Source organism: Eupeodes corollae, chromosome 1, assembly GCF_945859685.1.
Source record: "Eupeodes corollae chromosome 1, idEupCoro1.1, whole genome shotgun sequence".
NCBI lineage: Eukaryota > Metazoa > Arthropoda > Insecta > Diptera > Syrphidae > Eupeodes > Eupeodes corollae.
The window spans coordinates 111,909,594-111,922,950 of record NC_079147.1 but is presented as its reverse complement, the minus strand read 5'-3'; the positions used below and the strand labels follow the sequence as shown (position 1 = coordinate 111,922,950).

At 29.7% G+C, this 13,357-nt stretch overlaps 1 protein-coding gene across 1 annotated transcript in view; it reads right to left on the bottom strand.

Moving 5' to 3' along the window:
* The window catches only part of LOC129954205 (mucin-2), a 90,296-nt gene extending 82,430 nt beyond the window's left edge, over positions 1-7,866 (bottom strand). Inside the window, exon 1 of the mRNA XM_056067951.1 lies at positions 7,282-7,866. The gene's annotated coding sequence lies outside the window, so the exon portion shown is untranslated. The remainder of the gene's footprint in view (positions 1-7,281) is intronic.
* Between the last annotated feature and the right edge of the window lie 5,491 nt (positions 7,867-13,357).

The window sequence follows — 13,357 nt, the reverse complement described above, 5'->3', positions numbered from 1 at the left end:
CTTAAATTTCTACAAATTGGATGAATAAAATAAATTTGAGAGATATCAAGAACCGAACATCAATTTTTACCAAATTTGTGTAGGATTTTTATAAAAAAAAAAACTAATTAATATCGAAAACAATATTTTCTGTGAAATAAAAAAAATTTGAAGACAATATTCTTACCAATATTTACCAACTTTTGTTAAATTTTGTTTAGGTTTTTAGTTTTTTTGTAGAAAAAACTTCCAATTAAATTTTTCTGAACATTTTTCCGAATTTTGACAACAGTATTTTTTAAAAGATAAAAGTAGTTTAATGCCAATATCTCATAGTTTTGAAAAGATATTTACCAACTTTGAGCAATGTTTTTTAGGTTTTTATTTTTTATAAAAAAAACAGTCAATTTGATTTTTCTCAAAACTTAACCAGATGTTAAAAATGTTTTTTTTCTTTGCAGTTAGTTGGATTTTTTCCAAAAATATGTTGGTTTGGTATCACGTTACAAAATATTATATAATTGTTCACATTTAATATTATATGTTAAGCAAAATTTTCACATTTTTTTAAACTGCTATAGTAAAAAAACACCCACGCAATTTTTCTGAGAGCCATTTCTTCGTCTTTATGCATTTTTATCTGTACAACAAAATTTATTTGAAGTCAATATTTCTTCTGGTTCTTGACCTATAGACGACGAAAAAACGTCGCGAACGTATGGACGTACGGACGTTCGAAAACGACGATGAAACGATGCTCACCGTCAATTGGGAGCGTTATAGACATATGCTAACCGATTTTTTTTGCCTGCTATTGAAGAATACGACCTGGAGAATGTGTGGTTTCAAGAAGACGGTGCCCCAGGCTTTATTTCAAGATACATATCCTGGCCTCTTAATTTGTCGTCCTAGCGATAAGCAACTGGCCACCAAGATCATGCGATTTGACACCGCTTGTGAGGCTATGCGAAAGACCGTGCTTATGCAGATAAATTTTTAACACTTGAGCATTTAAAAACCAATATTCGTCAAGTTATAGCTGAGATACCACCCAATATGTGTCAAAAAGTAGTCGAAAATAACCTCAAAAAAATCGATGCTTGCAGCAATACGCTTGGTGGTCGTTTAAATGATGTAGTATTTCACTCATTATAAAAACGTTCAAACTTAATTATAAAAAATAAATATCATGAACAAAAATATTTTATGTGTGTTTTATTTATGTTTAATTTTGAAACAGCTAAATGGACAACAATGTATTTACAGCACAACAAAAGTTTTAAAAGGTTAAGACAGGGGCTTTTGTAATTTTCTAATTAAAGCTGATAAATTTACCAAAAGTTAAGAGTGGTTAAGAGAAAAATAAGTTTCAATGCATAGTTTTTTTTTGTTTATAATTAGCGAACAATAAAAGATTTTTGGATACCTTTAATATACCAAAGGCAGACACAGTGTGAGCATTAGAAAATGAGGGAAGGCTTAAATATGAGGTTTCGGTGTACATTTTAAATTTCTGAACATTGCAATGACAGGGAAAGATAAAGCGTGGCCAGGCGTTCTACATTCGCATAGTACGGCTAAAAAATGAATCTCTATACTTCATAGTACAGTGTACAATCGAGTGTAACTGATTTTCGACTTCTATTTAACCGGATTTTTAGGATCATTATGTCAGGAACCGTGTCAAATCACGTATACTCGTATGAAGAATAGATCTTTTCAAATAAGAGTGAATTGACAAAACGAATTAAATTAAATTCTCTGGGTTTTAAGAATAAAAATTCGAAATTTATTTAAAAAATCGTTTATATTTCTAAGATTTTGAACACTCATTGGGTTTTTATTTTTATTTTCAACAACTTTTCCAAAGCTGGCCATTTAATCATCATAAGTAAATCATATTTCAAATATTCAAATATGGGTTATTTGCTCTATAAAACAGGTATGCCTACAGAAAGGTATACATTGATTATATTGTTGGAATATTAAAGTAATTCCCCAAAGTAATTCAATAAACGTAAAACCAATTTGCAGTCACGTAGTAAATTGCCATACTAATCTACAAAGAATTCTATCTACAATATTCCAAAATGCAAATTTATAAACACATTCCATATTTCAATATATGTTTGTACAAGTACATATGTAATTGTTAGCCTTCGTATTTCGTTTTGAAAAAGGTATTCTGTTTAATAAATTATTAATGCAAAAATAAAAGTTATTATTATTATTATTATTTATTTCAATACGCGATTTTCTTATTGATGGATATGCCATCAGTGTCATAAATGTATTTATAGGTGATTGACCACAAATCATCAATTTATACAATATATAAAAATAAGTTCAAAGATTTTTGAATTGATTTTATAATTATATTTATTTTACTTTCTTAACGTTCGACAAATTGTTTGAATTAATTATAAAATAAAAAACTTGTTTTTGTGGGTTAAAGTATTGATCTGTATTAAATATAATTAATTGATCCAGCTCAAAACATAAACACGGAATAGACGATATTTTAGTTGAAAGCCGGTAGGTTTTTGTCGTGAGTTATTTCAAGTTTAAAATATGTAGACTATAATTAAAAGCCTAAAAATAACCTAGTGAAAATTGTTAGGTTGTTGATTTTTCTTGTTTTTATTTTATAAAAAACAAAATACAATTTAAATTTAGTAATTTTCAAAACTTACTAGGTACTTGAAGACGATATTGATAATTGTTATGGTAGGCCCATGACCTAGACAATTATTTTTGTTTTGCAAATTAGTATCAAGGTCTGAAAATTGTTTACAAATCGTTTACTTTGCTGAATTAAAAAATCTTAGTTAATTTAAAAAATTAAACTTAATTAGTCAGATTATTTTTATTGATTATTCTTCTGAAACTTCAAAAGTAAGTTATACATTAGAAAAAAGAATAAAATTATTAGTTTTTCAGAATTGCAATAAAGTTTAATTCAATTGATTTAAGTGAAAACCTTTAAATATTTTTCGTACTCAAAAATCTTAAACTTATTGTTATACTTTAAAATAATATTCAAATTGTTGATACTTCTCCAGAAATTTATAATTTACAGAATGATTTACTCCAAAAAATCTAAACGCTAAATTTTAAGAACCCTATTGTTTAGGTCTTAACAATTTACAAGTTAGCAATTTCATAAATATTTCGGAATTTACGAAGCGAAATAGTAGTAAATTGCTGATTGACTTTTATTAAAAAACGATCTCCCAAACATGTCTAAAAAGTGACAGTTCGTTCATTGGACCATTCCATTAACTTCTCTTATAAGAAAAAATTATACAGATGCCATTTGGATTTTGGATTTAAAAAATTGCTAAAAGCTAAAGTATCGATTCCGTGATATGAACTTTAGCAAATTTGTAAGAGATAGTAAGGGGCCTTTTATAGCTATCAGTAAAATCCATCAGTAAAATTTAAAACAGGAGGGATCTGAAATGTTTTACTGATGAGCGTTTATAGCAATCAATAAATTCACGTCATTAAACTAAATGTCACTTTGAGGCTTCTTGGCTTAGACAATTTGTTTACTCTTGCTTTCATCAGTAAAATTTTTAATGGTATGATCGGAACAATACAAAATTGGAACACCAAGAGGAAGACGAAATGGAATTTGTTTTGGCTTTTGGCCGTCAGCTTTTCAGTAAAATGAAACATCATCATTAAAAAAATTAAAATGGATTTATAAAATAAATAAAACTTTAAATGCATTGTTTCTTTAAAAAAAAAAAAAAATACTTGAATATAGGATTCATCTTATTGCATCAATCTTTTGCTTGAAAAAATCTATAACATGTTCAAAAACTAAAAACAAAAATTTTATTGATGGATTTTACTGATAGCTATAACCGGCCCCTAAGATGTTAAATAGTTTAAAATTAAGTAAACCATCTTTTAAACTAAGGAAATGCTATAAATGGCTTTAGTATTTTACTAAATGGCGCCTTTTCTTCAAAATGTGTTTAACTTTCCATGGAAAGTTGTTGCAATATTGTCGAATTGAAAATTTTAAAATTTATCAACGGTTTAAGGTTTTTAGAATCTTAATAAAATATTTTTAGTGAAAATTTGTTTGTGCGTGTGTATGTACGTCCGTACATTCGGGAAGATTTTTGATCGTCCGTATCTCAAGAACCAGTAGAAATATAGACTTCAAAAAATAGACGCTCAAAATAATTGAGTCGGTGGAAATTTTGGTAAAAATTTTTGTTAACCCAAAATATCTCACGAACTAATAAATCTAACGATTTAAATTAAATTATAATAATTATAATGATACCAAACTAATACAATTTTTGAATATATCAAAAACACTGCACAAAAGATTTATAACCCCGAATATTTAACGAACACAAACGATTTTATCTCCAAAATAATTGTATTCATTGAAGAATAACGTTTTTGACATCTGGTAAAGTTTTGATAAAAAAAAACTTGGTAACAATTGATTTCCGATTCAAATTTTTAAAAAATTAAAGATATTGGCTTTAAACTAATTCCATTTTATGAAAATACTGATTTCAACATTTAGTCAAATTTTTATACAAATTAAAATAAAAAAAATACACAAAATTGCTAAAAATTGATTTTCGATTGCGGATATCTCGTGAATAAATAAAGGTATTGACTTAAAAATAGTTTGATTCTGTGCTTAATTTTATTGTAAGATATTGTTCTTAATAAAATCCAATCTGTATTTGCTTTGTATATGAAAGACAAACTTCCAAGAACTAAAATTGATACAAATTGTTTTTCGATTTAAAAATTTCGTTAACAAAAATATCAAATATTTTCATCATATCCAAAATTTGGTTTGAAATTTTTAGTTAATCTTTTAAAAAAATTCTAGTGAAATTTTTTTTAAACAAAACACGAAAATCTAAAGAAAAAACTGATAAGAAATGGTTTTTAGAAATGACTTCAAATTACTTATCTCCAAAAATATTATCATGAATATTTTATAAAAGTTTTAGGCAAGACGAATCGACTGAAGAGTTTGGAAATTATTAGTAAGAGTTGCATCCCAACAACATAATTACAAATAAGATATCTTCCTTAGTGTTAAATATCAAAAATGTGTAAAACCTCGTTACTTGAAGGAATCTTAGCCTAGAAAGCGCTTTTTCAAAATATTTATGAACGAAAATATCAAAAATTAAATCTTTTCCCAAAAATTAAAAAAGATATTACATGATAAAAAATGAAAATGACACATCGTACACAAAATCGTTTTTAACAAGTCGCATTTGTAGTCTTTTTTGTATGTCAATTTAAATATCTGCATTTCAACTTTCAAGAGTGCAGCACCAGAGCCAGAACCAGGACCAGTACCAGAAGCACCATTTGTACAAAATGAACAATATTGGCATTTAGTCACAAAACTTTATAGCAGTCCATATGTGGTTTACCTATTCCCCAAAATTTTATTTTTGTTTTGTTTAACCACCTAACAAGTGCGGGGGTGGAGGGCCAAGCAAAAGAGTCTTTCATACATAGTGATTTATATGAAAACGCTCTTACATATATAATTGGCAAAACGAATAAAACCAAACCAAACCAAAAAACAAAAAAGTTTCCCTTTGATGCTGTATACATGTGGAAGGTTTTTCGGGAATTTCGTCCTTTTTTTGTATTATTTTTGGGAGTCTGGAAAAATTTATTGATCACAACTCTTGTGTGTGTAATATAGTGTGTGTGTATGTGTGTATGAAAACTACCCGCGCCAGACAGAAAGACAGACGAAAAATGTCCCCAAAAAAATAAATACAAATTTATTCACATGGAACTTTTTGTGTGTGCGGTATTCTGCCAGTCAGTACAGCCATTATCCTTGCCACCCGCAAAAAGTGATGCTTTTTCATTTTACTATATGTTTTATGGCATAGAGTGTGTGTCTCAATTAATTTTGAGAAGAAATAAAGATAGGTATAAAATTTAAAAACCATAAAATCTTTAAAATATGAACTTTTTTTTTTACAAGGAAATAGAAAATGTCCTTCCTTATGATGATGATGATGTTAATGATGTTGTCTCCCCTAATATCTCTATAAACACTTTATATATGTACAAAAAAAAAGGACTTCGAGACCGACCGACACGACATGACAGAGACGGCGACGACGAAAGTGGCTGCTACCACACAACTGCTCTTGCAGTTCTCCTGTTGAAAGACTCTTAATTTTTGAAGCTAACGAAAGGTAGTTAGATGTACTGACATCAATGTACTGTAGCTAGGATATGTATACACTATACATGCCTACGCCCCCCCCTAACTCACTCACTCGCATCGTCATCTTTGCACTAATCGTGTGTATAGAAAAGCTAGATACATTCTATTCGAATATTCCTTTTTGAATGAAAACGTAAGTACCTTATACCTATGTGTACCTATGGCTTATACATATATAATTGTACTTTGCCCTATCATCACCATAAAAGATACGACCTTTCCATCTTCTTTATTTGTATTTTTATATAGGTATATAATGCCCGTCCATATATAAAACAGTAAAGCTAAAGATAAAGAAATATCTAGGATACAGAGGATACGGATACAACAATGTATGAATCTTTAATGCCGGTAAGAACTACAAAAAAGAATACACGGTCAAATATATATTACTAATAATATAGTGAAGATTTTTATTTAAGTAGTTTTTATTTTTAGAATAAAATTGTTCAAAATTTAAAAAATAAAAACTAAATTATTGCATAATTTCAAGGGAAACCGTGTAATATTTTTAAAATTCATTTAAAAAAAACTCTAATAAGGAATATCTTTGAAAACTTCATTAACAGTCACTTTTTATAACAACTTCATAAAAAAATAATAAGTTGCATAATGTCTCATTATTCGAGATGCTCAGATCTCAAAATTCCAATTTTCAAAACTCTACATATAAATATAATAATCAAAAAATAAAAACAATAATTTTTCGAGAACATTGTGTTTAATCTTATATGAATTTAATTATTTCCTACATTTTTAAATTTTTAAATAGTTAACCATCAATTTCTAAAACTTCAACAATAAATTGAAATTCCTTAAAATTTCAAAAATCCAGTTTTTAAACAATCAAAATTCCCACGTTTAAGAAGAATTTAATTTTTAAAGAAAAATCCTAGATCACAAAATTCCACTTAAATTCCAAAATAAATTCATTCAATTCAACAAAATCTTAAATCCTTGTAAAAATATCCTTAATGTCTGCTGGTTATTTTTCTAAATGTTGTCTTTTTCAAACAATTTTAAAACTCGAAATCTTAAATAACACTCACCTTTCACAATTATTAATTTATCACTTAAATAATTCGTGGTTAGTTTTAAATCCAATTTATTTGCACAAAGAACAATAATCCCGGTTTTTTTGTTTAATTTTCAATTGGTGCTTTTAATTGTATCCTAAAGATATTATATCTTTAATTTTAAAAATCACAATTCGTCCACTTTTCGATTTCCTTTTGATTCAATTTAAAATTAATAAAAACAAAAAATAAATAAAACACTAAGTTTTCATAAATCTCACTTTTGTTCACTTGTAAAATTGTTATTTTAATAATAATTCGTGTTCATAATAATTGTTAAAATTATTTAACACTATTATATCTTTTGTAACGTTTTATTTTGTTTTATTTTTGGGTTTAGTGTTGTTTGAAATATCCTTGTAGGTTTTTATTTTATCCTTGTTTTTATTTAAATATCCATTGATTTTGTTTAAAGTGTGTATGGGATTTGGTTTTGTTTTATACAAAATTAAAATATCTTTTTGTTTAAATTGAAGGGAGAAAGAATTTTAATATAAATTGAATTTATATATATTTTATTTTTGTTATTGCGAAGATAGATGACGAAGACACAACCGCTTCATTTAGTTCAAAGAGACTCGGAGTAATAACTTCTGTACGCTTATTTATATAGCCTCTGAGCGGCAAGTGGAGAAAAGCTACTAATTCAGAAAGAAAGAAAAAAGTGGGGAGGCGAGAAAAAGAACACACTTTGACCAGCACGCCGTACACTGTACACTTTACACCGTACACCGTACACCGCACCGGCTTGGCTCAGCATCGGCATCGGCATCAGCATCGTCGGCGGCGGATGGTTAGATGGATTCGATGATTTGGTAGGTAGGTGGTTTGGTTCTACAACTTTAGCAGGGTTCTAGAGTTCTATACACGAGAGTATCTACGGCTACGGCAACGAGTGAGCCGCAGTGGATGTGAATGGCTTAGGTTTGGATGGAAATGGCTTGCAGAAGAAGGTATCTCTTCTGGTATGGATAGATGCTTTTACCGGAGAGTTTTGAGTTTTCACATTATAAAAGAGAAGTTCGATTGGGTTTTGGTTGGATGTTGGTGAAGTTCGATGTTGGTGTAGTTTGATGTTGAAAGTTGGTTGTTGAAAGTTGTGGTTCAGTTGCAACAAGTTTTGTATCTGTCGGATGCAACTATCTATGGGACTAGACTTTTAGTAGAACTCGTGGTGGTTTGGTTACCATGGTGATTCGGTGTCGGTGGAATTTGAATTTTAGAGGTGAAGAAGATGTGTGCCTTTGCCTGTGCTTGGTTTGGCATTGGATGAGGACATGAGGTACATGGACCAAGTACGATGATGGTGCTGTGCTGGTGCATCATCAACGATACCAGGGTTGCTTTTGGTTATAAGTTTCCAGTTTCAGTTCAGCATCAGCTTTAGTTTGTCAGTTTGCCTTCGCCTTTGCAGCGATAGAAACAGAAATATGTTACCGGCGGCGGTGGTGCTGGGCTGGTGCTGGTGGTTGATGATGCTTCAGATACCGGCATTGTTTCGTGTATCGCTGTTGTTGTTGTTGGAACAGTCTTGTCTGTATACCTATCTCTCTGAACCTGGTGATTTTTTAAGAGTTCTTTTTTTGTTGTTGTTTTTGTAATGAATTTACTTGCTGTAAGACTGAGTGCAAGGTGTATGGAAAGAAGTGCGGTAGCAGCATTTGAAAGTTAATTGTGCGGATATGTTGTGTACTTAAAGGATGCTTTTGTTTGAGGCAATTGAGCATAAGTTGGTGGATTGGATAGTGTTGCATTGTATAGTTGTTGAGTTTATATTTTATTTTTGCATATATATAATTCTGTTTTTGGGTATAGAATAGTAGTTTAGTAACTTAACTATAGCAGAGACCAGAGAAGTATAGTAGTTATAAGCTAGATAGCATATACATAAGTTCTTTTAAGTTGTAAGGTTAGGAATGAAGATAGGTACTATAGTACATAGGTATACAGTACAGACAGGTATATTAACATGTACACATAAAAGATACATAGGTATCTATAGTAGGATTGTGTGTTTATGTTATACCTATAAAGGAGAGAAGTTCAAGGGCTTCTTTAATGGAAATCTTTAACTTTGTATTTGCTATAATGTAGCATACCTACATTTAGTAATTTAAGATGAATATACATTATTTTTCTTTATATGAAACTTATTCTTTATGTTTAAGGACAAAATGGGACAGTTGAGAGTGAGAGAGAGAGAGTATAGAAAAATAAAAATATCTTTTGTTGATCGTGTTTTTTAAAGTGAAATTTGGGAAAATAGGAGATAGCTATGAACATAATGAATTTACTGCTTCAAATAAATTTAAAAAAAAGCTGTTATGGCACCCACGCCGATAATTTCCCATCCCGTCTATTGTCTTGCTTAAAAGGTTTGTAGGTTTTCGGGTTTTGTTAAAAAAAGTTGTTAGTTGTATTATTCTCACAAATTTTAAAATTACAAACAATATTTTTCATATAAAGAAATAGTTTAGTTTGAAAATCTAGTTTTGTTAAATAGATTTTAAGTTGAAAAAGTAGCAATTTTTAAATTTTTACGAATTAGTTGAATGAAATTAATTTGAGTGATATCAAGAACACAGCATCAATTTTTACCAAATTTGCGTACTATTTTATTTTTTATGAAAATAGGGGCTGTTGGATTATTATAAAAAAAACTTTTGAATTTCGAAAACAATGTTTTCTGTGAAATAAAAAAAGTTCGAAGGCAATATTTTTAATTTTTGAAAAGCTATTTGAGTCGAAAGCAAATTCTTACCATGTTTTAGTATTGTTTTTTTTATTTTTTGTAAAAAAAACTATCAATTAGATTTTTCTCAAAATTTTACGAAATGTTGACAACAATATATTTTAGAAGATAAAAGTAGTTTAAAACCAATATCTCGAAAGTTTTGGAAAAGATATTTGAGTCGAAAATCAATTTTTACCACATTTTGTTAAATTTTGTTTGGTTCTTCTCAACATTTAACTGAACTTTGAGAACAATATTTTAAAAAAGTTAAAAGTAGTTTAAAGCCAACAATTCAAAGTCTCGAAAAGATATTTGGGTCTAAAAACAATTTTTAGCAACTTTTGTTAAATTTTCTTTTAAGTTTTTTTATTTTTTGGAAGAAAAACTGTCAATTCCTTGAAAGGAGAAAGGTCAACATTTTCAATTTGACAAATCGGACCCATTACAATAACTTCATATGGGAATTTAAAAATCCATTGCCCTCCAGACAGTATAACATAGGTTCCCAAAATCTAAATCTAAATGAAAAATCAAGTGAAATAGTGTCTAGGGCTATACCATTCAATCGTTTTTGTAACTTCGAAAACTTTTCCAAATTACTTCAAATTAAATTATCACATCAGTCAATAAATAACTCAGTTTGTTTTCATAATTTGTATAAATTCTTATTTTTTTTATTTATTCGATACTCTTCAATAAATTTAATATAAAATATTAATTATTTTTATTGTGTTGATACACATTTCAGCTAGCTGTAGTTATTTGGGACAACAACTTTCCGATAGCATAATAAGACAAACGCTGGTGTCGAAATATTAGTTTTTTAATGTGTCACTTTTTAAAAGAACATTGTTTTACTTGAAACGTTATGGAAAAAACATTTAAAAAGTAATTTTTAATGCTTTGTCCGTTCTCTTGACTACAAACTAGAAGCTGCAACTTCTCACTAACCAAGGGCGTTTAATTAAGAAGTTAGGGTTTCAAATCACTTAAAAATCGCAAACATCGAAATATATTTAGAACACGAAAACTTACTACCTTCAAATAGTAAGTTATTGTGATGGGTACGATTTGTTAAATTGAAAATTTTGACATTTCTCGACGTTTCAAGTTCCCTAGAGTCGAAATAAAAGACGTATTGAATTATTTTATATATTGTAGCGTGATACGAAACAAGTACATTGTTGGAAAAAAATCCAATTAACGATTTTCTTTATAAATCAAAAAAACTGAAAAAAATGTCACCTCGAAAGCTTTAGGAATAAAAAATGATTTCATCCCCAAAACAATTTTGTGCAACGAAGAATGATGTTTTTGTTATCTGATAAAATTTTTTTAAAAATCGAATTGAAAAATTGAATTTCGACTTAAATATCTTTTCGAGATTATAGCTTCAGTAATTTTTTTTATAAAAATTTAACAGTCAGTTTTTTCATACAAAATTAAAATCTACAAAAAAAGGACGCAAAATTAGTAAAAATTAATGTTCGGTTCTCGATATAGCTTAAACAAAAGATATTGACTTCTTTTATTTGTTTTTATAAGAAATTTAAACTTTTAGGAAATGCTACTTAAATTGGTAAAAATTGGTTAGCGACTAAAAATCACGTTAACAAAAACATATTTGGAAATCAAACTATTTCATCATATGCATTTGATAACTTTTTTAGCTAAACATGAAAACCTACTAACCTTTAAGCAAAACAAATCGAAAGACGAGATGGTAAGTTTTCAATGTCACAGCTTCTTTTTTTGAATCTCTTTAGACAGCTCAATATCAAAATTAAGTATATTTCTTAATTTTTGTAATCAAAATTAATTTGAAAAAAATTCTTTCAGCGGCAGCTGAGCTGTGTAGAAGAGTCATCAAATTATAAACCAAAGTATTTTAATTTCCGAAATAGTACTTGTTTAAATCATTTAAACAAAAAACATAATATCCATTTTCGTTTCGACTGTAATTTGCTACATGGCCCTCATACGGCCGATGATCGTTTATGGTTGTCCTGTCTGGTTCAACGTTGCCCCTTCCCAGATGGAGAAGATTCGGGTTCTCGAGCAGCAGTGTTTACGACGCTGTACCGGCTTATATAAAAAACTCGTTCGAGGCCTCATTGCAAGAGCTATGTCTTCGGCGTTCTATCCGAACGACGAGTATTTTGAGAGTGGACGCTTATGCGGCTTCATTCCACCAGAGGCATTCCTCTTTTTAGACAGATGCGGTTTGATACAGGATAGATTAGCAGTTTCGTTAATCTTCCACGTCAGACGAAGAACCGTGGATAGGCGACTCCTGTACAATTGGGACGTCATGGTACAAGCTCCTTCGGTTCAGAAGGGCTGTGTCCGAACGGGACCGAGCTGATAGGGTGAATCAGGAACACCAGTAGCTTCAATCGGCACTTGATAGTGGGTATACATAGTTCTTTTATAGTTTTAGGGTTAAGTTTTAAGTAGAATAGAATTGGTGGCACAAACAAAAATAACTACAGAAGATAAAGAAAGGAATAACACAAAATTTTGAATAGTTAGATTTGCTGCTTAAGAATTATTGAATAAAAATTAATTAAAAAAGAAGTGCGCTGGATTTTCATGCCAGAGGTCTTGGTTTCAAACCCTACAAATCCTCCAAGAGTAATTCTTGTCTTGAAAAGTGCTTTTCAAATTAGCCGTTCGGATTCGGCTTAAAACTGTAGATCCCCTCCATCCCTGACAACATTACTCGCACACATGAATAGTTGAGAGTTGTAAGTCACCAGGCTCTAGTTCTGAATGGACTGTTGCACCACCTTATTTATTTATTTGTTAAAGTTATTGTTTACACAAAGTTGAACATTTTCGGACTGAAACTTTACTTTCACACACACAAACATGGTTTCGACAAGTTGTTGGATGAGTTTCGAAAACTTGCTGAAACATAATGGCCGAGTTCAGACCCCTTCAGAACTATTCATATTATGAGGAAGGAAGATTAAAGAAAAACAAAAATCGAGAAGACGTCTCTACTATAGGCATTTTCCTGTTACTACTAATTTTACTCGTGAGATTAGAACAGTTCATTTTGTACCTTAACCTTTTCGGAACTTTGGAAGTCAAGCAACTTTTAAACGTTATAAATCAATTTTTTACATAAGTGATTAAATGTTAATTCAGTAAATTACAAACGTTAAGGCAAAAATATGTTGTTGTTCTTGTTGTTTAAGTAGGGGTCCGCTTTACCTCATACTTCTCGGCCCATCTGCCGGAATTTTTGACCTTGTCGAAAAACTCATTCACTAGGACCTGCTGGGTGCACAATGGTTGCCCTTTGCCGCT